The sequence below is a fragment of the Athene cunicularia genome (genome assembly GCF_003259725.1).
Source record: "Athene cunicularia isolate RWA chromosome 1 unlocalized genomic scaffold, athCun1 chr1_part2, whole genome shotgun sequence".
Classification (NCBI taxonomy): domain Eukaryota; kingdom Metazoa; phylum Chordata; class Aves; order Strigiformes; family Strigidae; genus Athene; species Athene cunicularia.
In genome coordinates, this window is record NW_020799092.1 from 2,540,550 (window position 1) to 2,566,049 (window position 25,500).

A 25,500-nucleotide genomic window follows, 5' to 3' on the forward strand; every position below is an offset into this window, starting at 1 on the left:
TGACAGCCTGTGGCGGCCGGATCCGCCGTTTCGGCCGTCGCTGGGACCGAATGCTCCTGCCCCATAAACATGGCACCGGGAGTTAAAGCGAGCCGGGCGTGCTAGGGAGTGCCGGCTTTAAAATGGTCTTGCTGTGCCCAGTTGTCCAGCAGTAAGGGGACCCTCTCTGGCTTAACGGGTCTGGCGACTGTTAAAATGCGGGGCAGATATTTAGGAATGCACGCTTGCAAATGCAAGATGCTGGGTGCTACCGTGATGTTTTGTAGACTTCTGCTCCGTATTCTTCACCATGCAGACGAATACTCGTTTTATAGTAAATGTAGCTAAAAAGCTGTGTTTTCTCGCTTTTTTTTCCCCCGTCTCCTATGTTACTAAAACTTAAATCCAAGTTATTTTTGCATGTTCCTCCAGAACCAAGCAGAAAATTAAAGGGAAATAGCTGAAACTTGCTATCTGAGAATAGGCACCTCCTCCTGCATTGTAAGAGTGTGATGTAATGCTTCTTTTTGTGAGGTTAAATGAAAAAATTTCTCTGGTGGTATACATTATTCTTCACCCCTTCCTCATAGGCCTTGTACTGTGATTTTTTTTGTAGCTGGATATTTAAGCAGCAGATAATTACACAAATAATCGGTGAACGTGCTTTCAGATTGCAGTGTATGTGTGCATTGATTATGGTTAGCAGGTCAAATTTGTAAATCTACAAGGTGGGTCATATTTTATATTTCTTTGTGGTCTTACATCCATACAGTTAAATACAAATGGAGGGGACAGACTTGTGTATGTTTACTGTAAATGTATCTGTCTGTCCTCATTATACTCTTGTAGTATATATCTGGGCTTTTTTTTTCTACTGGCTAGCAAATATTTGCAATAATTCTGTAGTGTATTAAGTTTCTCTTGGAAATTAAAAGTGTTATTTTAAATTAGAGCAAACCAATAAAAAAACTACTCAACTTTGATACAATGTATTGTGCTGATAATTTTGGTCTTACAAAGTTTAGTAGTAATGGATAACCCTGTTTGTGTATGAATGCATCCTCCCTGTTCAGGGTTAATGAACTTACTAGATTCCACCCGCATGTTACTGACATGTATCCGTGTGGGGGAATATTACAAAAATGTTCTGTGTCTTTGACCTGATGCACCCTGATGGCTTTTGTTAGTCAAAGCCTTCTTGGGCTTAGTGGAGATCCTGAAGTAGCCAGAATATAGCCATATACCTGTTGATTGACAAACTTAGTTAGCTATTATAGCTGTTTTCAAACGTAGTGTAGAGTAGTAGTGTTCTCAGATTTGGTACTTACTGGACCAAACATCAGTTATGTAGTTTATATCATAATTGCTGTAGCACAGGATGGCTGAACTGAGGAAGTAACAAAAACGTAAATTTTGTCCCGAGTTGGGGACATTGTAAGATGTAGCCTTCCCAGAGTCTGTGCTTGAGAAAAGTGCCTGCCTTTCCTGTATGTATTTTTGCCTTCATGTGTTACTGTATATGTTACGTGTATATATATACATATATGTATAAATGTTAATATAGCTTGATTGTTAGGAAGATGGAATACAGGATATTTTATAATTCTAACTGCTCATAGCTATAGAAGCTGTCATGGATCAGAAGAAAAGCAGCTATTGAGAATAATAGAAATGATTCCAGTACAGAGTCTGTCAGACACTTAAGTAGCTTTGCAGGACAGTACACTGTGAATAGGAAGGACCAATTAAAATAATTCCTCATATAAATATGTCTTTGACCCATCAAATCTTAGTGCAGGGTGTGTGGAGGACTCTGCAGCCTGTGAAATCATAGGATTTTAAAATCCCCATAGGATTTTAAAACCCTAAAACCCTGGACAATTCTCAGTACTGTTTGCATTCAGTATGTTCCTGCAGCACAGAGGGAACAAAACACTTAAAATCGTTTTGAGACTTGACGCGAGTTGTGATTTCTAGATAAATTTGAAGCTTGCAGAAGTGTTCAGGCGAGGGAGCTTTTTTTGCTTTGTTCGGTTTATAGTGATGACACTGGGTTCGGGAGCTCTTTTTCATTTTTCTATTTGCATTTGTATGTCAATTGTTATTGGTATCTACAGGAATCAGTCCCTTTCCAAAGCAGACTATTTTAGTAGGTTGAAAACTGCAGTGAAGTTTGAGTCAGCAGAGCCCCTGGAGGTTTTTTTGCACTACATCTAAGAGATTCTTGAGAAATAATTGACAAGAAAAGACTTATTAGCATTGAGCTTCAATATACAGGAGCCCGCAGTTCTAGTGGGGAAAAAAATTCAGGGAAAACAAGTGTCTGAAAAATCAGTATTCTTAGTTTCAGCAGCTTTTTTTGGCCTCTTTCTCTCCTGCTGGGAAGGAAAAGAAAAACTTCATAAAATCATACGGTGTTTGCTGGCTGGTTTCAGCTAAACCTAAGCTTTCAAGACCTTTATTTCTTATTAATAAATGGCTGAGTAGAGGAGAAAGCATCCAAATCTATAAAAGAAGAAAAATCCATAGAATTAGTGCATTGTTGGAAGATAATTTTTATCAGTACCTTTCCTAGTACCTTAGCAAAAACTTGTTGCAGCTTGCACCTTGAAGCAGAAGTCTTTAATTCTGGTCATTATGGATCTACTTTCCTTTTGGTGACCAGGGTGAAAGGTGAAAAATTTAATTTACGGTTTATTTTGAACAACGTTTGTTAGAATCTGCACATTTGATATTCTCTTCAACTGGCACTTGTTTCATAACTGAAAAGCTTGAGGGTGTTTTGCTTTAATTGATCATGAAGAAACCTCCCTCCTTTCTAAGAGCTGTTTCAGCTTAAGTATTGGGTTTCTATTTAAATAGCTCTAAACAGGAAAAAGATGCATAGGCTATTTAGCTCTAAAAAGCTATATACTTCATGTCCTGTCAGGGGGATCGGGTCTGGGTTATCTGAGTTCCAGTTTTGAAATCTTCCTGAAAGTCTTGTAAAGGGTGGTGTGTAATGTCAGTGTGAAAGTAGGATGTCTTTTCACTTAGAAGAATCCTGCTGAGGAAGCTGGTTAGATTTTAAGTGGCTCAACTTTAAATATTTAGCTGTAATTATTGCTGCAGAATTAATTTGATAAACATGTAGACTTCAGTCTAGGTGAGTACAGAGGTTTATTGCTTCTCAAAGCAAGACAAGTTTAGTATTTATTTCAAGAAACAGCAGCTCTAGTTGCTAATATAATACTGGTATTTAGTTGGTATGATTTCAAAGATTGGTCAGATATCTGAAGTTGGGTGTCAAGATAACACTTTCTGGCCATTTCAGCATTGAGGGCAAATGCAGAGACATCATGGAGATAAAAAATAGTATATACTGAAAATGTATTTTGTTTTAGTGATGGTGCCATAATTGTTTTGAAGGGTGTGGTGCCTTTCTGTATTTGTGGTGAATTCCAGGTCTAGAGCTGTACATCTAGCACTTATGTGCTTAAATTCTTCTGCTTAAATTCACGTGCTTAAATTCTTTTTCTCATTTATACATAGGCTTTTAACCTAAGAAGGCAACAGTTTTTTGGTTTTTTTTGTTTGTTTGTTTTTTTTTGTTTTTTTTTTTTTTTGGTAGAGGACCATATAGCTTGGGAGCAGCATGAATATAGGCAAACCCTGATTTTTAATTTTTTTTTTTTATACAGTGCCATCAACACACTCCTGAAAGGAGTTCTGAAGGCTTTATGGATGTTGTAATTTCAACCGTTATTTTCCTGTCTGTATACAGTATGCTGCCATTATAGTTCAGGGCTGAAATGCTTTGGTGCTACTAGAATTACATATTTACAATAATTTCTGAAAGGTCACATTTTAAGAACTGGTTGATGTGATATTTGGATATTATAGTATCGGCAAATTGAAAGACAAACCTTGATTCTCTTTCAAGATATTGTACTTCCAGGAGTGCTTTTAATTAGCCTGTTTAGTCATGTGGGAAAACAAAAAACAAGATATGAACCATGGAGGTTTTTTGGGTACCTAAGAGAAGATACATTAATAAAACATGAGATGATCTTTAAAGGCAGAACAAATCAAACCAAGGGTTAAACAGCATGGAAAAATATGTGCTAATACACCTGGAGGGGGGAGTCTTGTTAAAAACCACATGTAGTAAGTATATTTGTGTCTGAACTTAATTAAATGGATGCTTGTATATGTTAAGCAGAGAAAATGATCTAAAAGTACTTCAATATTGATAGTTGGGAAAATGCTTAAAAGTACAGAGCTAATTTATTAATACAAATTTACGTTAAATTGAGATTTCTAGAAGCAAAATTGGAATTTTCTACAACAACAAAACTGAATCAAAGCATCAAGATATAACTGCATTTAATTTCATGCCAGCAGGGGAGTGATTCTCTTTTTAGGGTAGTACTTCTGAGGCCTTAACTTCAGAGTGTTTTCATCAGTAGGGGAGGTTGACAAATTTTGAGGTAGCTCAGGTAAGAGCAGTGAAACATAATAGGAGGTAGTCTAGCAAAAAAACACTTCAGCTCTTTTATATTTATTTTTATAGATACATGCATTCTCTGCAAATGAATAAGCAGTTGTTTAATTTGTGTCAGAATAGCATTATTTTGACACTTGAGCTCCATCATAGTTGAGTGTGCTTTGAACAGGATAGTTACTTCAGCAGCTGAAAAGCAGAAAGGCACAAATATTTTTAAATTAAGGTGGCCATTCTTCTAGTTCCTTAAGAGTAAACAAAACCCAGTTGTGCATGTTTAAATTATGAAATAAGGGGAGAGTGCTTATCTTTCCTGGTGTTCTTAGTAGATGCAGTTAGGGCTTCCTGAAGTGAAGATATGGGTATAGCAGCTAAACCCAAAAAGTGGTATGAACTTGAGCAGAACATTGTCTTAATTTCTGAGTCAGAGAAGTATTTTTTTTTTGAAAAATAAAAGAATGGAAAAGTTACTTCTGGTGGTATTAATATTTTTTTTTCTTAAGCACAGCATTTGTTAAACAGCACAATCATAAGCTACCATCCGTCTATAATTATATTGGTCACAACCTCCATGTACATGAGAACATGTGAAACTTCAACTGCAGTTGAGACTACCAGAATTCTTTTTTTTTAAGCATGTACTCACCATGCCTTTGTTGAGCTTTTTGGTTTAGTTGACCTATATGAAAACAGGAAAGGTTAAATATATATACTGTTAATGCCACTTAACCATTAATTAGAGTTGAGCTTAATTGTTCCATTTTACGTTTGCTCTGTGGCAGATATACACAGATGTGTTGTCATCATGGCTTAGTCTACATTTGTGAACTTGGTTACACCTGAGCCATCCAGTTCTCCAGGATGCAATGTCATGTGTCACTTATGGAAGACTTACTTTAAGGAAGGCTTGTTTCTTCCACTTTTTTCCCCGGTTTAAATTTTACTGCTTGTGGTAAAAGACGTTGCAACTTTAATATTGGAGTCCTAATGTAGCAGCATTCTTGTTCTTGTTGCAGCCTCTGTATTAGCATTTATATTTTTAATTGTATATAATTTCAGTTAGGCAATCATGTGAGATCCAGGGTCTAATAAAAGCACATGGTTCTAATTCTGTGTTGATACTCTAGATATACTTGTCTACAAAACAGCTTTCTTTGGCAAAAGGGTGTCTGCTACTGAGACCTTCATCAACTAAAGTGAGACTGTTAAATTCTGATACATCACTTGCCAGCTAAATATATAGTGTGTTTATGTTCAGCCTTTTGCTGAACAATTCATAGGGAGGATGATTTGATCACAACATATAAGTGAATTTTGGTATTTTAATACTTGGAAATTCTAATCTGGTAACTCTTTCTGGATTTTTTTCCATACTGTTTTGCCTCTTACTGGAGAGAGTTTGAGAACAATAAAAATGAACATGGATACCTTCTGTATGCAGAGGAGGGGAAGGCAGAAGGAACCAAAGCTTACCTAACATCCTTTCCTAGCTTATACACACATGCATCAAAAACTGGTAGTCCTGCAAATCAGGAAATAGTAATTAAATAACTTGATCCCCATGTGGATTTTTAAAAATGTATTCTTCTGTATTCTAAGTAAGACTATATAAATAAACCTTCCCTATTCTGTTAGGCTTTACTGGGGTACTACTAATGTTACTACCCTGCTATTTTATTCAAGGGAACTTCTGTGTTAAATACTAAAAAAAACCCCAAACCACCAAACAAACTAAAAAAACCCCAAACAAACTTAAAAACAGTTAAAAAAATACACAGCACATGGAAATGGAGGATATCCTATTTAGGTTATATGTATGTCATTCTATATGTAGCTCTATTTTTCTTTGTGGATGTCCTTAAAAGTTCATGTGCACTCATTGGAATCTAAGTGTTAAAATTGTCTGTAAAATTACTTTGTTAACCTGAAGTAAAACCCCAAAAGCTTTTTTGAACCTAGTGTAGAAAAAAATGCTCCAGCTGGTGCTGTAGAAGTCAGTTGTAGCAATATTAATGGGAATTTTAAATAAATAGCCCTGTGTTAGTCACATAAATTTTATGTCCGTTGCAGGTACTGTTCGGATTATCTGTTTGATACATCTCAACCAGACCAAACAATACCAAGAGAGAGAAAGTGGACAAGGCATTAGGGTTACTTCTGTATTATTTTGTCTTTACTCATATCCTGTAATCCTATTCAGAACAGATCTAGATTACCCTGGCAGGAATGTTTGCTAACTTGCTTACTGGCCTTGCTGTAGTATTCATGACTACTTCATCTGATGGAAACACACTGATGGTAGTGTGGTGTAGGAAACTATAAGCAAAATCTCATCTAGGTAACGATTTAATCTTTATAATAAGTTGTTTAGATGTACTTCTTCATGATGGTATTTCTCTAACTTTCTAGGATTTAATCAGCAAACTTATTTTGAAAACCACTGAATTACACTGGAAACTTTTAGTAAATGACCTGGGATGGGAGAACCTTTGTCTTACATGCAAGTAGTTAGTTATCAGCATTTTGAACCTGCTTAGTCTTCCTTGTGCAAAATCTATCTGAATTAACATTTAACCACCTTACCTTTGCATGGTAGCTATTCTGGAATGGCTGTTTCTGATTAAGTCCTTGAGTGACTGTTTTTATCACAACACGTTATTCTGGATTAATTTACTTTGCTCTGGTGTTAATTGGGAGACAGTTTTGCTTTATGTTTACCACTTTCTACAAATACATTCTATGTCCTGATACAGAAAAACTGTAGGAAGTGTGTTCTTACCAGATTGCAGGTAAAACAAGGTGAAAAAACCAAAAGCAGGTGAAGGCTAAATTTTTGAGAATCTAGGATTTGCATTGTCAGTTTAACATACCAGAAAGCTACAGTTGCTTAGTTCTTTAAGCTAGCTCTCTGTGGTTAGGTCATTAATAACTGAACAGGTTAATTTTTGGAAAGTCAGCCTGTCTCGATGAGGTTTTGAGGACAAGGTTTTATCCAAGGTGGATTTAAAGGCAGTGTATACTTTTTTAAAGGTGATGAGCTGTATTTGTGTGGTTGCATCTTTGGTTTTCAGGAAAAACTGAGGTTAGCTAGTGTCAGTCTCCATTACATTCTGCTTCAGTCTAGATAATGTGAGGTAAACTCTTCCACAATAGAATTGCAAGTATATGATCAGCTTAAGTTCACGTAACTTCCCTTGATCTTAAGAAAACTTGTCTTTTAAATGATGTTTCAGTTAATGCTAGTTAACTTGATTAAGCTTAAGTCCTTCTTCCCCTTTACATTCCTAGGCCATTTTTCTATTGTTAAAGTAATATTCTAAAATATTAAGTTTTGTAATTGCTTTAGTTTGAGCATTGCATGCCCTGTGTGTTTAATGTTAAGCTGTTAAAAACAGACTTCATCACGGGCCCAGGGGGCTAATAAGAACAAGGTTGTAGCTCATTCTGCATTGTATTAAATACAGCAGACTTGATTTTAATTTTTTCATACTGTTTTTAACAAACTTTGAAATAATTGTCTGTTTTTCAACCTACACAAATATCAAAAGATGTACTATCATGTATGTTTGTGTATGCATATATGTAATGTGCATGTTGGCAGTTAATGCAGTTAAAAACTGCAAGGTATCAGCTGACACATGGAGATGTGTTAGTGGGCCTTAGGGATTAAAGCCATAGCAAAAATTGCTCTCAAAGTCAATTTTGGGTTTTTTGTTTAGGAAGAGCCTGCACAAACAAAGCAAGTGCCATTCTGTAAGGTCAGTGTACGGTTGAAAATGAGCAGCAGAAAAATTAGAGGATCTCTGAAGGCCACACAGAAAGTCAGTGGCAGAGCCAGACTTGAACTCAGAAGTTCCTGGCTTGTGGCCTGGGGCTGAAGCCAGTTGTACATAACTGTACTGAATTGTGAATAGAATAATGCTTTCTTTTTCTTGTATGGGAACAAAGCTTATTTAACTAAAATTATAATGTGGGTAAAAAGATGGAATTTGTATTTCACCTTTATCAAAATTTCAAACACTAAAAGTTCTGTTGTGTGTTAAAACTCACTTTCAGCAGTTGTGGATTTCAACCATACTCCTTGATAAGTGAATGTAGCTGGGTCATAAATTGTAACAAATCACAGTGCAGTGCCTTGAGGTCAGACTAAGGGCTTTTGCTGACAATAAAGGAATTCAGGGCTTAAAAGCTGCTCTGCACACTACCTTGAGAAATACTACCATTACAAAAAAAATTTCCCTGAAAGGTACATGATTTTTTTTGGACGTTTTACTGTAGAAGTGAATTACCTAGGTCAGCGGTAATCTTCCTGAAGTAACTGTTTATTAAACTGAAATTCACATTCTGTATTTAACATTTGTGAGGTTTTTAATGAGACTTAAAACATTGTTATCCTTTAGTGCAGTATGAAAGAAGAGAGAAACTGCTGTAAGTTTGCAAACTGGTATCTTCTTCCTTCCTGAAGTAAAAGCTTATCTTTGAGTACCTTTTCTTGCATGTGTGTACAGTTTTGGTTATTTGAAGAGGTTTTGAGCTAAAATAATATTACAGAATCAACATCACAATTACAAGTTATTTTTCTGTACTGTTAAAAGTCTTGGCAGGGATTAGTAAATCCATTTTCACAGTACAAAAGACTTTATTTTTTTTGAACTAATAACATTTTACCTAGCTCGAGCAAACAAGTAGAGTTTGGAGTGTTTTTTTCTCAGGTACATTTGCTTTATCTGTGTACCATTTCTTGCTAAGTGAGGCCCTATGCAAATTTATAGTAAGGATGTTTTCCTAAATTACTAATGTGGAACCTAGCTAGAGAAAACAAACTGGAAAAAAAACCCAAACAAAAAACCACCTAAATGTTTTACTAGGAAAAAATTGTCATTTTGTTGAAAACAAAATTGTTGAATGGTTCCAGAAAGAAATCCAGCTATTGAAAATTTAACAATAAAATATTTCACTTCAGAAGCATTGAAGCACTTAAGCCCTCCTTTCTCATCTCCCCCACTCTGCAGTAGTGCCACAGTGTCTCCTGGTGTGTGCACTGTGGCTCTATCTCACTGTTGGGAAAGAATTGTTACTAGCGTGCATTTTGAGGCTGCATCTAAAACTTTTCATTGGCAGTTAAGGAAAATTAGAATAATTTGGGAATTACGGTAGCCTGCTTTTATATTTGCTCTCTGCTTTTAATACACCCTGCTAACTAAGCCAGATGGAAAATGCTCTCTATTTCCCTTTCGGTTTCAGCTGTTTGGGTGTTTACAAGTCCCAATTCCCTTTGCTTGTGGCTTCAGAAGACATTTAAACTGGATGTCTGTCAGGTTTGTTGCGCAAGCCTGGGCCACTTTAGAGATTGACATTGTTGTGGCAGTTCTTGCTGTGTTCACCTATTACAGCTGGTAATATATTGTAATTAAATTGTATAGTTCTTCCCAGCAGGTCTTCCAGAAATTCTGTAACCATATGGTGATGTGTGGATGCATTTAGAGTAGAGCTGCTACCCAGTCACCACCTGCAACAGTGTTATGGATTAGATTCTTGCAGTGGTAAGTGGGAGACACAGCTGAGCTTGTTTCATTCTGAGTCTTGTTGCCCCTATTTTCAGTTGGTAGAGACAGCATCAGTGGCAGAATAAAGTTGTTCTTCCTCTCTTTAAAACAGCATGTTAAGTTAAGAGCAAGTTTGTCAAAGGCCAGTTAGATATAAGGATGTTGTTTCCAGTGGTGCCCAGTGTTTTGTTTGGGTGTTTTAATACTCTATAGAAAAAGCATAAGAAAAAGTTGGTGACTCTTGGTACACTTCCCCATTTAAGTCAGCCACATGTAAATTACACATACTGACTACCATAGGTCCAGCTGGCACTTCCGCATAGCAGATGGATTTGATTAAAGTTAAAGGCCTGGTCCTTCACCTGAAATTTGGAATTTTAAATGCTTGTGTGAGTGATTGAATTCTGTATCACTTTTACTATAAGGTCATACTAGCCTTTTTGCTAGGTAGTATTGACCATTTTTTTTAATAACAGTGGCTTCAGAGAAAGACAGATGCACGGAATCATCCATAAACTGACAAATGAGATTTGAGGTTCTAGTGTTCAAAGGGCTTTTCTTTCAGCAGGAAATGTCTCCCACATCAGTTTATGCATTTTAACCTTCAACTTTATATAGCAGCAAACAGTTGACCCGTTTTATGCAGAGTCATTTTTCTTAAAGAGGATAGAGGGAAGGTTTAACTGAATAGAAGTGGGGTTTATTTTGTTTCGGTTGTTTTTTTGTTTTTTTTGTGGAACAGTGAGTATCTTATGTTCCTGTCATATATCATACACTGGTTTTGCGTAGTGTCTAAAAAAATTAAACTGCTCTGTTCCACATTCACAATACTCATTGGGGTGGATAAGAAGAAGTAGCTGTTAAAGATAGGAGTCTTCAGATCTAGTGTTAGCAGAGGTAAAAATTATTTTTGTTGCTGGAAACCTGCAGAACTTACATGAATCTGTATGCTGAATGCCTTAACTGGTTTTGATGTAGTTGTTTCTCTGGTAGGGCTGATGTTGAAAAAGAGCTAGTATTTTTAACCACTCAGAAGTAAAAAAGTCTGCTGTTTAAAAATTGTACTCTGTGAAACATTTCTTTGTGTCTTCTGACATCATTGCTAAGCATGAGAAATGCGTGGTTTTCATTAAAAATAAGATGTTAATCTTACATAATGCAACAAGGCAAGAAGTACCTAAAAGTATCAAATACTACTTTGGTTGGGGATTTAACAAGACAAATCAGCTTAGCCTTGAAATGTGTTAAATGGTAGATTTCACTTATCACTCTAATTTCCACCTCAGTTTTTCCTTTGCAACTTAACCTTTTTATGCTCTGTGTACCTTTGTGGTGGTGTTCTTTTGTAATCGCTTCAGTGGCAGTTTAGCTGTTTCCTCATTTTAGATTTTCTGGTTTACCTCTTGCTCTACTGTTTATTTTGCTCTTCTGTAGCAGAAGAGGAGAATAGTGGATGTCCAAAAGATTAATCATAGCCATGTTCTGTGTGGTTTGAAAGCTTCTGTCATCTTGGAATTTTTGTATGTTGGAGCAGCTTTCTGATGTGAATTTCCATGTTGTGAAGGAATGTAGATATTGTTGTGAAGAATATAGATATTATAGACCTGACCTAGTTTACAAGAGAAATTTATTCACTGATAGTAATGTATAGTTAATTTAAAAATACTTCCTTCTTGCTTCTTGAGTACAAATTGACACTAGATTTTTTCAAGTGAGACATATCCAGTCCTCAAGTTGATTTATTTACTATTTTTTTTACATTTCTAAGTTATGCTACTGTATTAAAAAATTAGATACTTAAATGGGATTGAAGTTAGACATTGATCTGGTACTGTATCTGTGAATGACATAAGCAGCAAGTAAAATTAATCACTTAGCTGTAAATTATCATTCCTGGAAAGAGACAAGAAATAATAACCCTCAATCAAGATTTCAAAAATCTTGTCTCTGTGCTCGATACAAATAGGAAAAGCTCTCAGATGAGTAACTGCTGAGATTGGGCAGACAGCAATTCCACTGAAATAACAGCATAGTTAAAAAATTCTTTCCTTGGTGGGAGACCATCCTTAGTTTAGACAAATGCCTGAGGATACAGTGAACACTTTTCACTTAAACCTTCTAATGTCTTTAAGAAATAAGGAAATGATTGTTTACTTGGCAATTAGTAAGGGTTTCATGTCTAGACTAGGCGGTTTAATCTATGCTTTATTTCCAGAAGGCATGAAATAAAGTTAACTTTTTAAAAACTCGTCTAGGGAATGATGCCCAGTATCAGGACAATAAAAATGGATGAATCAAAAATAGCTTATCAAATTATTGAACGTGAGAGGTGGTAATCATCTCTGCCTATTAATGGACTGTTTCCTAGAGCTTCTTTTGTTTCTACCTCATAACTATTGTGGGTAGTTAATTTTAAATAGTAACACCTGTTTAACAGTCTATATGACCTGCAGAATACAGTTTTCCACATTTTCATTCCTTTTGGAATGAAGAAGAGACATTTCTACGATTTTTCTAAGTTAACACTACATGGATGTCTGTCATCTGCACAGTTTACAGGTAATATGCACTTACTGTGTTTAGCAAAGGCTTGTGTTTTCCCATTTAAATCGGGAAGTCATGTGATTTAGGGTGACAGTACTTTTATTGTAATGCAGTGGCTGTTACTTGCAATGGTTTTGCTCCATCTAACTTGCCAGTAACTTTTGGCTCTAGTTATTACTAGAAGAAACATGTGACTAAACAGTAGTATTTCTAGTGTTAACCATGGTCTTAACCTGATTTATTCTCTGAGTGGTCTCTTTTTAAAAACGTGTTTATCATTAGGCAGTTGCAGTTTTCTGTGATCTTACAAGGCTCTTGACTGAACTTTTAATATCCTTTCTGATAATGCTTCCTAGGGAGAACTGACAGCTCTCTCCTGTCCTTCCAAACACAGTTTGCCAAAAACCAAGTTAAAAATATTAAAAACCAAAGAGCACCACCCCCACCCTGCAAACAAAAAGAATCATTGAGGTATTTACTTAGAAATACTTGTTTTTCTCTATTGTATCAGTTAATGGAGTAATTAAAAACATGAGAAGAAATTAGAAATTACAGGGTTTGAGATGCTGTAAACTTTCAGAGGCACTTCTACACTTCTGTAAAAGCAGTATATGCCAATACATTGTGCTTGTAGACATGAAAAAAAAAAGGGGTGAGGTTTTTTCTTTGCTACATAGCAAAGAAAACTGATAGAACTCAGGGAAACTGATTTTTATTAGCTTTCTGAAGTATATTGTATGTGTTTTCCTAGGATATTCCTAAAACAGAAGGAATTTTCCTTGGTACATAGTCATATCATAAAACATAAAACAATGATATCATATGCTTAAAAATTTAATGTTGGCCTTTAGAATTATTGTTTAAGAATTTTTTCTTCAGAAGGAAAGAAGGGTGCACAGCTAATATCAAATCAAGCATTCTACAATTAATTGTTCTTCAAAAACACAGCAGCAATTTTAGGCCTTTGATATTTAGGAAACTGTATAGCAATGCAACTTTTACTTACTTGTTATGTGTTGGTTGTCCATGTCTTCCCCCTGTTTTTGACAGTATCTTGGGCGTATAGCAAACCACTAGATTCCAGAGAATGTTGGTTGGTATGATACTGTTGATTCAGAACAGTGATCGGTGTTCCATATGAATGAAGAATACACAATTGCAGATAGACAAAAATAATGTTCTATGTAATGGAGAGCGCAGCTGGTGTTTGTAGATGCTGCATGCCTTGGTGGGGTATTTTGTTCTTTCTGCCATTTTGAGGTCTTAGGTAATCACTTTGAATGCCAGATCAAAATGATCACATCTTCTCTGTGTCCTCAAAACTCAAGAAACTGACAAGTTTGGAGATGCTGTGAATTTTTTGGCTTAAGTAACTTCATGAGGAAGGGTTATTAGTTTCTTATACTTCAGAACAAGTCATGTCTTGCAGTGTTTAATTGTATTTGTTTTTCCTGTTTCCTACACACACTTTCTTTACAATTCTCTAGTTTTCATTCTGTGTGCCAATGAATAATTTCAGTTTACATCTTTATGTCATGACTCATGACTAATTAAGTATTGAGTTGTGGTATTTTGAAGAATAATTTATCGATATCACTTTTGAATGGAAAATTACTAATGAAAAGGTTGGACAGCTGGTTGCAGTGAGACGGGTGAGAAGCACACATCTGGCAAACAAACGCTTCCGTACCAGGCTCTGCAAGGAATCTGTGTGTTGAACGCATTTGAAGATTCTCTTGAGTCAGACAGTTGTTTTTCCAGTGCTCCTGAGGTCTTACTGCTTTAAAACTAGAAAACAAGATTAGCCTATCTCTCTATTTTGAGTAAACTGCACTAGAATAGAGGTCAGGGTTTTTTTTTGACTGAGAATGTATCAAATTTCATAGCAAACCCTATACCTTTAATTTATTCACTTATATTTTACAGACTGCTAAGTCTTATGTTTTGGCCTTCAGAATGTCTGTAGAAATGTGTCAAGAAGAGGGCTTCGTGCACTTGTGATTTATGTAGTTTCTTGAGCAGGGTCTGCAGTCTCTCATCCTCCCTGAGGCTTTAATGAGACGTGATCCCTGCCTGTCTGCCTTTACAGAAAAGGTGCAATACACAGAACAGGGAGGCATGATCTGTTGATTAAATCGCTCACTTTAGTGTCATCTATACACTTTACAAGTATCACTCCATCATATGAATGGTGGTGTGCATCTGATTCTAAAAGCCTTTTGAAGGAGACAGCTGACTTGATTTATCAAGATTATTTTTTTATTAGTGTTTAAATCTTCATAGAAAAGTAGGGAGGGAGGAAGTTTGTTAGTTTGTGTATTGTAAAGAGTGTATCTTGAAATGCATGCCAAAGTTGATGTGTGACAAGACAGTCTGTTTTAATTATACACCTGGAAGTGGTAAATGTATTTAAGTGGGTGGGATTTTTTTTTTTTTGTGAAACACCTGGCTTAAAATTTAGCACTGCTGTTTCACCATATTTTAGGTTTTCATCATGTGTAATTACCCTGTAAGCAACAAATATTGAACAGTAGCCTTGTGAAATAGGGTAGTTTAGTGATACATTATTTATCTCTGTAGTACTGGCATTGCAAGTCCTGACTTTATTTTTGTCTGCAGTGGAATCTTGATGACCTTAAGTACAACCATGATCTGTAACAGTATAGTTGTAATTTCTTTTTTTCTATTCACATGGTCCTCCATGACTTACAGAGTATCTCTTAAAAGTGTGAGAATATGCTGCAACACAATTACACATTTTGCACAGGATATCCATCAGACATAATAATAGATAAAAGCTAGGGATTGGCAGCTTTGTGTATGTAAGAAAACTATTGAGAACTAAGTGCACTGAAAAATGGTTTTGACTGATCATTAGAACCAAAGCATAAATGTGGCAATACTGTATTGTAACAAAAGGATCACATATTTCTGCTTTTCTAGATTTGAGCAGTTACTTGTCTAATGGTTATGTCTGCTCTCCTGACAAATAGATCTACTACGTATACTACTACCAGTGTTCACATAAAGCTTCTGTGGCTGCAGACTAAAAGGTTTCTTTCTCTTTGGTTCCAAGTATATTTGGACAGTTCAGCAGTATTTGATCTTGAACTTGGTCATATTTCTAAGTGGCAATGAGTTGATTAGGATCTTTAAGACCTTTCTGTTGGAGGTTGGGTGACTAGTTTAACCCAGGAAAACTCAGCAACTTTGGGGCTGTTAATGTCCAAGGAAATACTGGGGGTGGGGAGTGGATCATCATTTACTGGGGCCTAGCTGTTAAATCTCATCAGTCCTCTGTTAAAAGTATAATGTTGGAATAATAACATAAACTGTGTTAATGAGCTGTTGTTCCATGTAAGAGGGAAGAAAAATTGCTTCATGCGTTGAAAGCCATATATCAAATATAATGCTGAATTGTTCTCTGGTTTTGTGCTGTATGAGAACTTGAGATGTAATTATAATAGTGATACATACCTTCATTGTGCAGAAAGTTTCTACTGCCTGATTATGTCCTTTTAAAAGGGAAAAAAAAAAAAACAAAAAACCAACTAACAAACCTAAAACCTAGATTCAGGCATTCATTCCATGGTCAAAAGAAAAACATACTTTGTAATTTAAAACACAAACCAAAAACCTGTTTTTCATTTGGCCAACTCTTTGTCAGCCTTCATTGAATTTTGCTATTTTAGTGGGAAGTAAAACTTGTGTTTGAGCTGTTTTTAAATCGGCATCAAAAACCCGGAATCAACAAGCAAAAAAAACCAAAACAAACCATAAACCCAAACAAACAAAAAGGTCAAAAATCTAATAAAACCTCCAAACAACCTAACAAAAACACAAAAAGCTGCTGGATTGAAATATGAATTATACAGTTTTTAATTTAATTTCTTTATCAGCATTGTAACAACAAAGTCCCTTTCTCCAACACAAGGTTCACTGTGAAGTGAATCTACAGATGATTTTAGTGCAACTTGATTTGTTTTGTCTAATGTAGAAGACAGTAGTCTTTCTCCAAAGCAAAAATATTTTTCGCAGCCATGTGGATGTGATTCTTAAACTAATTTAAAAGGGAATTTTTGCAGGAGCTCACAGCTTGTCACCTTTGTGGTCTTTTCAGTAGGTTAACATGAATTTAAGAGAATTTTAAATAATCTCACTCTTGTCACTGGAGTCTGCAAACATGGCAGCACATAGAAGCAAGTCAACTTTGGTATGTTTTAGCATGGTTGGCTTTCATACTAGAATAACACATGTTACACATTGGTGTCTCGTGATGCTTGTGGTCATTGGAAAGAGTAAACAATTGTAAAGGAGTAACATTTTTAGCAGGCCAGTTGTGGACATGTTATATTAAGTTGTAAGATCACTGAAATACTTAAGTGATGACTACAATAAAATTTGCTGAAAACATTCCTTTTGGACTCAGAAACATTTTAACTTTAAATTCAAACTGTTTCCTATGTTTGTAGGAAGCCAAACCATGTCTTCGTGAGAATGTTGCATGAAATTGTGTGATGTTTGCAGGACTGAGTGTGATTGAGACTTTATAGCAATGTACTGACAATCAAGGGCTGTACAGTTCTCATCACATTTATAGTATTAATTATGACCTTGTTTCTAATGGAGTGCTTCTTAATGGTAAGAGCCATTTATTCTCCATGCTGCTGACTTGTCCTGTGACTTTGAACATAGGTGATTTATTCCTTGCTTGGGTTTACTCATGTGCAGGATTAAGTTTTACATACTACTTAGTGTTGTTGCAATGCTTAATTAATATTTATAACGACCTTTGACATCCTGTGATGAAAGGAGTTGTGTAGTGTTCAGTAGTGGTATTATTTTACTAGTGAAAATACAAGAGGAGTCAGGAGGGTACCAGTTTTTAATTCAGAGTGAGCAATGGAGTCATTCTGTAACCTTGAGCAGGTCATGCAGTCTCTTGTTTTGTAACTTATCCTGGGAAGCTCTGTGTTGTGCAGCATGTGTTATTAAATGTCATCCTTCCCTCCCCCAAGTTAATTCTAAATAAATAAAAAAAAAAGTACACCATTTCCCTGAGCTTCTAAACATAGCTGGTATTTCTTAAGGAAATACATCATTAAAAGTAGCAGAGGGTGAGGAGGTAGTGGATGTAACAGTTGCATTTTAGAGTCAGTATGAGAACTTGAATATGTTTTATCTAGTCATAGACCAGACTGAATTTTGCCTGTTACAGACCTGTTTCTCCTTCATGTTCAGTGTGTACTGTGCATAACTGCAAGCTTCACTGTGAAATGAGTGTGTATAATCTTTATTGCATTCGAAGAACTCAGTAATCCATGGTATTCAGCTGGTAAACAAGTTTTCTTCAGTCTGAGTACTGTCTGTATTTGAGCTTTGTGATTGCCAAGATTGATAATCAGCTCTTATAGCATCTAGTATTTGACTATTACATAACAGTATACATATCCATCTCTTGTGTGGTTTTTCCCTCATCTGACAGAGGAAGGTTATGATTATACAGTGTCATTAAAATTACAAGATACTGATGAACTTCTGGAAACTATACATCTGTTTAAGGCTTAGCCAGCTAAACATTTGTCTAATTATATAAGGCATAGTAGCATTAAATGGAGTTGTTTGCTATGCTTCATGCATGCAAATACAAGGGTTTAGGTTTTTGCTTCACACAAGATGCTATATTGGAATTTTACGCATTGCACAAAACAAATATGTTTTAAAACAAGGGGCTTCATAAAGTACTTTAGGAAGGAATGAACTTGCACAGTGAAGTGTGAGGCATAGCTGAATGCATTATGTGCATTAATGCATGTGCATTATGGTCCATTCAGATTGGAGGCACCTGGATCTTTGTCCTGCTTTACTGCAGTCTGGTTGTACAGCTTCTTCCTGAGGGCATTTTACTTTACTTACTTACTGTCTTGCTTCAACTTTTAGTTCAGCTGGCATAGGGATGAAGAGGAATAGTGTTTGTCTCTGCCAAGGATAAACAATGGTTTATAGTCTTCAAGAACAGCAATTACAGGGGGAAAAAAAAAAAATTCTTCATACATACTGTTATGAGCCATAATTTACGAGTGTGCTTAGTAGTAATGAAATATCAAGAATTTGCCTGTCCAACTCCAGATGAATATATTGAACATAATGCAGATAGTTTTGTTTGAAGAGACGGTAATTTGGCACCATTTGTACAGCGTTTCCCAGACCTGAAAAATGTACTTAGTTTTCCTTCTGTCTTTAATATAGGCTTCCTGATAGGGATGATGACAGTCCTGAAACTTTGTAACTAAGTACCTGCAAGAAGTAACTGAATTTTCACCTGTTAAAAATAAATACTGCCTCAGGCAATAACTGGAGTAGAAAATATAAACCTTAAATACTTTTGCCAAGAAAATCTGAACAAGCAGTAAGAGTTCTGTACTGTATTAGTAGTTCAAGCCACCTTAACTTGCTGGTTCTTCCAGCTTGGCCTACAACAGGTGAATAATAAGTTTATGTGGAAAACCTTGTTCTTAACTTCTTACTGATAAAATGAAATAAATTTTTGCTTTAGTATTTTGATTTAGTATAATTAAAATAATGACTTGCAGTTTGATAAATGTTATTTTTATTACTATAGTGCCCTGAAGCACTGTATGTGGAAAACTACAATATTATACAGATCTTGGAGGTATGTAATGTGTTTGTCAGGCTATTTATTAGCTTGCAAAAAGTGTTTTGGTTTTTATAGCAAGTGAATTTAGAGCATTTCTTTGGAAACTGAATAAAATTAAACAGGTTGCTTATAAAATGAAGTACAAATTACACCATTCTGATGCTGTGAGGGTATTGTTATATTGTCCCTAGATAGGTAAAATTCCAAGAACCTCAACATTCAATAGAAGCTGATTTTAAGCAGCACGCTTCTGTTTTTTTTTTTTTTTTTTTTAGTAATGTAACTGTTGCTAGATAGAAACTGCTTCATTTGTACATATATTTCATGTTTTTTCTTGATTCATCCTTAAGTCCCATACATGAAAGTTAAGAAAACCTCCAATATCTTAGTGTGTTAAACCACAGTAATAACACTATGATGTGATATTATGTAATGTTTTCTTTATTTCCACCTTCCCCTAAAACTCTCTGTTCTTTATCTCCAGATAGTTTGGATCTTTACCAGGCTGGCTTTTAGGTGTCTGTCTTTTTTTTATGACTGAGGAACACATAAAAATGTCAGTCATAATCTAAGAAATGCTGTCAAAGGATTCTGTATTTTCTTACTGTCGACATGGCCTGTGCTGGTGGCACAAATGATGCTCTGGCAGAAAATGTTTCATTTAATTAAACTATATTATACTTTCTCAGTATTATTTCTGAAATGTCACATTCTGACATTAAAACAAATGTCATAATTGTTGTGCATGCTGTGGCATAGTTACCATAGCAAATACATTAGTTTCTTGGGACTTTTTTTAGTGTTAAAAAATAATTCTATTCTTGGCATTTAAGACAGAAGTTTGTAGTTCAGGAAGGTACAGAGCTGCTCTTGTTAAAATTAAGTTTACAGCATAGTCAGGAGTTAGCATTTACGTTTTAACTGTAGTCAGAAGATTATTTTTTTAATAGCATTTCTCATACATGGCTTCAAGAATGTGTTATGGTGTCAGTAATGCTCATCGACTTCACTTGTGTCACAATTTGTAACCAGTTCAAAGCCCCAGTGAGGCATTGGTAAAGCTGCCAGTAGAGCTTTGAACTTGACTTGTGGGGTTGATCTGGACTGCAAGATACAGTGATGTACTGATACAGAAACCTGAAGTGGAGGGTAGCCGATTTAGGGATTTCTGCTGTAGTTCTTCTACAGAAGATGTATCTGCAATTAGTTCTCTGCTCACTGGACCACTAAGTACAGAAATACTTGTTCATTCTAGGATTCCAGAGCTGGATTGCCAGAGTCAGTGATGCGAAGTCCACTGGCAGCTGGGCAGTGTGGTGCCCAATGGGAGTCAACACTGGGCTGATAACGTTCAACATCTGTATTAATGACCTGGTCAGTGGGATGGAATGTACCCTGGGCATGTTTACAGATGCTTCTAAACTGGGCTGAGTGGTTGACACCTCTGGAGGGTAAAAATGCTGTTCAGGGCAAATTCAGTAGCCTGGAGAGAATGGTCTGATGGAAACCTCTTGAAATTCAACAAATGTAAATGGAAAATACTGCACCTGGGGCAAAATAATCCTGTGCTATAGCATGGGTTGGGCATCCACTGACTAGAAAGAAGCTCTTCAGAAAAACACCCGAAGGCTCTGACAAAGAAAAGTAGAATGTGAGTCAGCTAGGTGTCCTGTCTGTTAAGAAACGAGCCACATGTTGGGCTGTATTAGCAAGGGTATACAGCCAGTGGGTCAAGAGAAGTGATTCTTTTATATTCAACACTTAGAAGTCCACCTTTGACACACAGTGTCCAGTTTTGGCTCTCATACAGGAAAGACACATTAAATGGCCACTGAGATGATTAGTGTTTTGGAGCACATCTTGCACAAGTTAGAGGCTGGGGGAATTGGATTTGTTCAGCTTTAGAAATAGAAGGCTAAGGGAGTAATGTTACTGCTGTCTTCAGCTGCTTAATGAGAGCATATAGAGCCAGACTCTTCCTGGAGATGGTGCACAGTGATAAAACAAGAGAGTGCAAACACAAGTTGCAAAGAAGAAATTCTGATTAGATATTGGGGGAGACAAGTGTAATGGGGGTAGTAAAAAAAACCCAAACCAACAAAACAAACAAACAAACAAAAAAAAATTGAAAAAAGTGCTCCACAGTGATGGTAGTCTCTCTATCCTTGGAGACACTCAGAATGTGACTGGGTCCTGAGCAGCCTGCTTGATGACTCTGCTCTGAGTGTGGGGTTAAGACTAGACTCCAGGTGACTTACAAAGGTTTCTTCAATCAGAATTATTTGTGATTCTGATGGTGAGACCACTAAGAATGTCACGTATCTAGCACAGAAGGCGTCACTTAGTTCGAAAAGATGAATAGGTTTAAAAAATAAAAAATTTTAAAAACAACCTTGAAGGGACTGTTCAGGGAAGAAGTTCAGTGTAACTTTTCTTCTGTTAGTTTTCAAATGAAAGGATTTTTTTCTCCTGACATGCATGCCATTTGAGATTATAAAACTGTTAGAGTTTACATCTCTTAAGCTCCTAAACAATACTGGCAAATACTTATGTATACTCTTGACTGCAGACTAATAAGCAATCCTTTAACTGACACCTGGCTCTTTTCCAAATAGCCTGTGTTCGTTTCAAACTGTGTTGTTTGGCGAAGTAGGATGCTTGAAGTATTTCTGTATGCACAGTGAGGTAGAAAAAATGTTCTTCTTGGATGGTGCAGTGAAAAGAAGTGTTTCACATGCAAAGTAAAATGCAGCAGCAGCTCTCTTAAGTGGTCATCTGTCCAGAGCTTTGACATCTCACACACACTCACCCAATAATTGCAGCAATGAAAGGACTTGACTTAATGGAAGATACAAAGAAATATTTTGCCAGGTAGTCTGTCATCATCTTTGCTGAAATTACGGCTTTAGCAAGAATTAGGGTTTGCAAAAGTACATGTTAACAGGATAGATCATTTGTAGTGGAACAGAGATCTCAGCTGTACTTCTTGAGGAGTGCTTGCTCTTCCCTTGTCAAAAAACTGACATGTTTCTCTCTAAGCCTGTGGCAGACACAGGTTCTTCATTGAGATTTCATTGTGGTAGCTGTTATCCATTTACTGTTTCGTATTGTTACTTATTCATTTCTCATAATTCTTGTGGCTTTCAGAATGACAGAGATATTTTTCTTGGTAAACAGGTGTAGATAATGGAGTTCTCTACATGTGTGAATAGTTTTTAGAGGAAATAGTTACTTGATAATCACGTAGAACCTTGAAGTCTTGAACAAAACTATGTCTCACTGAATGAATGTTCTGATATGATAAATTCCTGGACACCTTAATTACAGGCAAATTTCTAATAACTGAATGTTTTGCAGTTCTTGGGCTGTTTTTACCACGTTTCACAATTTCTAAACACACTTTATCTGTGTCTTTGGTATGCATGCATGCGCATGCTATGAAACAATAATTACTGATTTGTAAGAGCTCTGAAGCCTTTGAAGACTGAAGTAGAGAAGAAAATTTGCTCAGTTCTTACATTCTAGAACTTGGGCTGTAGCTCTCCATTTCCTTAAAACTTTCCTTTTTGTCAACTGTGGCTAACATTGGGAGACTTAGATTGTACCTGGAAGTCATTTTTTTAATGTATATAATTGATAGAGCTGGAAAGAGTAGTTTTATCAAAGGCATGCTGCAAGAAATAGGGAATATTAAAAACATTCCAGGGTGGGTTTTTTAATACAACTTAAGCTTTTCTTATTAACAAGAGATTCTTAAAACTAAAATTGACCCCCTCTCCCAAACCAAAGTTTCCTGAAGTGTTGAAGAAAGACCTGATTTATGAGCATTTGTTGTTGTGTTGTAGGGATGATACTGTCCAGGTCTTTAAAGTAAACAGCCCTTTATGGTCATAATAATTTTCTTTATATTATGTAAATCATTGTGCATATTTGCATATATACTTCACAAAGAATGAATCTTACTCTATTAACACGTCTAAAGGATACTTTCAGTGAAGTTAGTATGCCAGTGTTTTAAAGTTAGTTATTTTCTACAGCAGCTTCAAATTACTGATGTTTTGCTAAGATAAAGGCATATCAGTTGTTCCAGATATGCTATTTAAAGTAAGCAAACTTCTTGCTGTGACGCTGTTTTGGTTTTCAGCCAAAGAGAAGGAAAAAGCAGCTTACTGTAACTCCTTGATGAGCAATAATATTTTGCCTTTTGAAAACACCACTTTACAGAGCTCTTCTGAAAACACACTTTCTAAAGTTTTTCATTTAATATATGGTGCAGTGTATATTGTGTGTGTATAAAATCCACAGCTTGACCTGGAAACGGGGTATGACACGTTTTTGTATTTCGTGTTATACTATGTACATGTTACAAATATGAAAGTTTTTTAATTTCATCTTCTACTGAAGAGCTGAGTTCTGTTATCTTGCTTTAATGTCATTCAAAAAGTGTGGGACAATCATCCTTTTACTACTTAAGTCTTATATCAAGCAAACATTTTTTCCTCATTGAAATTTTTATACTCTGAATCTTCGAGGGTGCTATTCTGAAAGATTGGGTTTTTTCCTTATAAACATCAGAATTCATTTGACCTAAAATAATTTCATATTCCATTTTTGTCAGTGCAGTCTAAAGACTGACTTTCTAAATGGCTGTCTACTATTTAACCAGCTTTTGTATGTCTTATATCTGTCTCGTTTATGATGCAAGCATTGCATAACAAGAAAGGTTGCTGTGATGTACATTTTAACATTTTTTCAATAAAATTAATCCCATTTTGAATCTTTTGATCAGCAAGATGATAACTCTTTACATGGCTTAGTCTAGTGGAAGTAATTTTACCTTTAGCAATTTAGGGGCTGTCAACCCTGGGATTTGTTCTGTGCTGTGTTACATCTTGCTTCTGTTTGATGTTCTGTTTAAATATGATGGAGCACACTCACATGTTTGGACATGCCATACTCTCCTCATGCTGCTGAAATAATGGAGGTGTGTCTGTTAAGTGGGATATGTTAAATGAAAGCGTAAGTAAAACTGTAAAGATTTCTATGTTCCAATAGAAGCACATTTAATTTTGCTTCATTTTTAGTCTCTGACATCCAGCTTCCTGATACGATTTTGAAAGCTTTCATCTACCACAAGCATTTAAAGCAGTAGAATGCCAGTATTCTTTGCTGAAGCAAGCAGAGTTTGCACTTCAAGGTGCAAGAACTCATTTTGGAGTTTAGTATGCTTTTTCTTCATTGCTTGTGACCTTTAGTTCTAATGAGCTTATGCTTTTTAATGCATTTAGATATAGATAGTCTTATGCTACAGGGTTGTACCAGTAAAGCCCCTGTTAGAGTTAGGAGAATTGCACAGATGCAGATGACAATGCTTGGGTCACATATGCAGAGTATCGGGTAAAGGACTAAATACAGTCCAGAGGAAACATTCTCCTTATGTATTAGAACAATGTAGGAGTCTGTTCAAAAGGAAACATGCTCACTTTTACTCCTAGATCTTTCTATGATGTAATTTATAGAGTCTTAATTGGATTCTGTGTGGAGAAGTGTTGTGATATACAATAAGGTGCAGTTTCATTCAGTTGCAATCAGTTTGACTTCTTCCTTTGAAAGAAGTTTAATTGCTGCTTGTGCATGTTACTTCTGGTGTTCATTTGATAATAATCTAAGATAATTCTGTTTATAAAATGGGAGGTAATGGTCCAGTTGAGTTCATGAGTTGAATTCGCTGCCCTGCGATCAGCTGAATTCCAGAGAAATCTCAAGCAAGGGAAGGTCAGGGACAGACCTTGATGAAAAGAAATAAAGTGGAGGAAAACAAAACCTACTTCTCCAGTGGCAGCAGCAAACTGTTCGTGAAATAGCACTGTTAAAGACAGCTTACTTTTCTCTAAATTTTGTCCCTGTATAGGCTGAAAGGAGCTTTTGCTTTGGAAGCATACCTGGCCTTGAGCTTGTTAAAAAGGTGTTTTGCAGTGCATCTGAGATGCCAGTGTGTGGTGCCTAATTCTGCTGATGTCCAGGTTGTATAATTTATCAAAATACTGAGGAAAACAGTCAGAAACGCTGAGAAACCAGATGCTTGCAGTTAAGAGTTCACTAGAAATTTTTCTTGCTTCAGATCTTGACCAAAGTTCAATGCCTTACTGTAGATCAAATTTCTCATTTAGTCCACGAAGTTTTGAGTCTTTTAATCTATTTCTAAATGATTAGAAATATATTAGTGGTCTTATATTTTTGATCACTAGAGGCCTGTCTGTAAGAAAGAGTTAGTTAATAGCTGAAGTATT

The 25,500-nt window shown here is 35.9% G+C and overlaps 1 protein-coding gene across 7 annotated transcripts in view; it reads left to right on the forward strand.

Annotated features, from left to right (window-relative positions):
- TNRC6B (trinucleotide repeat containing 6B) overlaps positions 1–25,500 on the forward strand; it is an 81,261-nt gene that overhangs the window by 858 nt on the left and 54,903 nt on the right. The window lies entirely within an intron of this gene.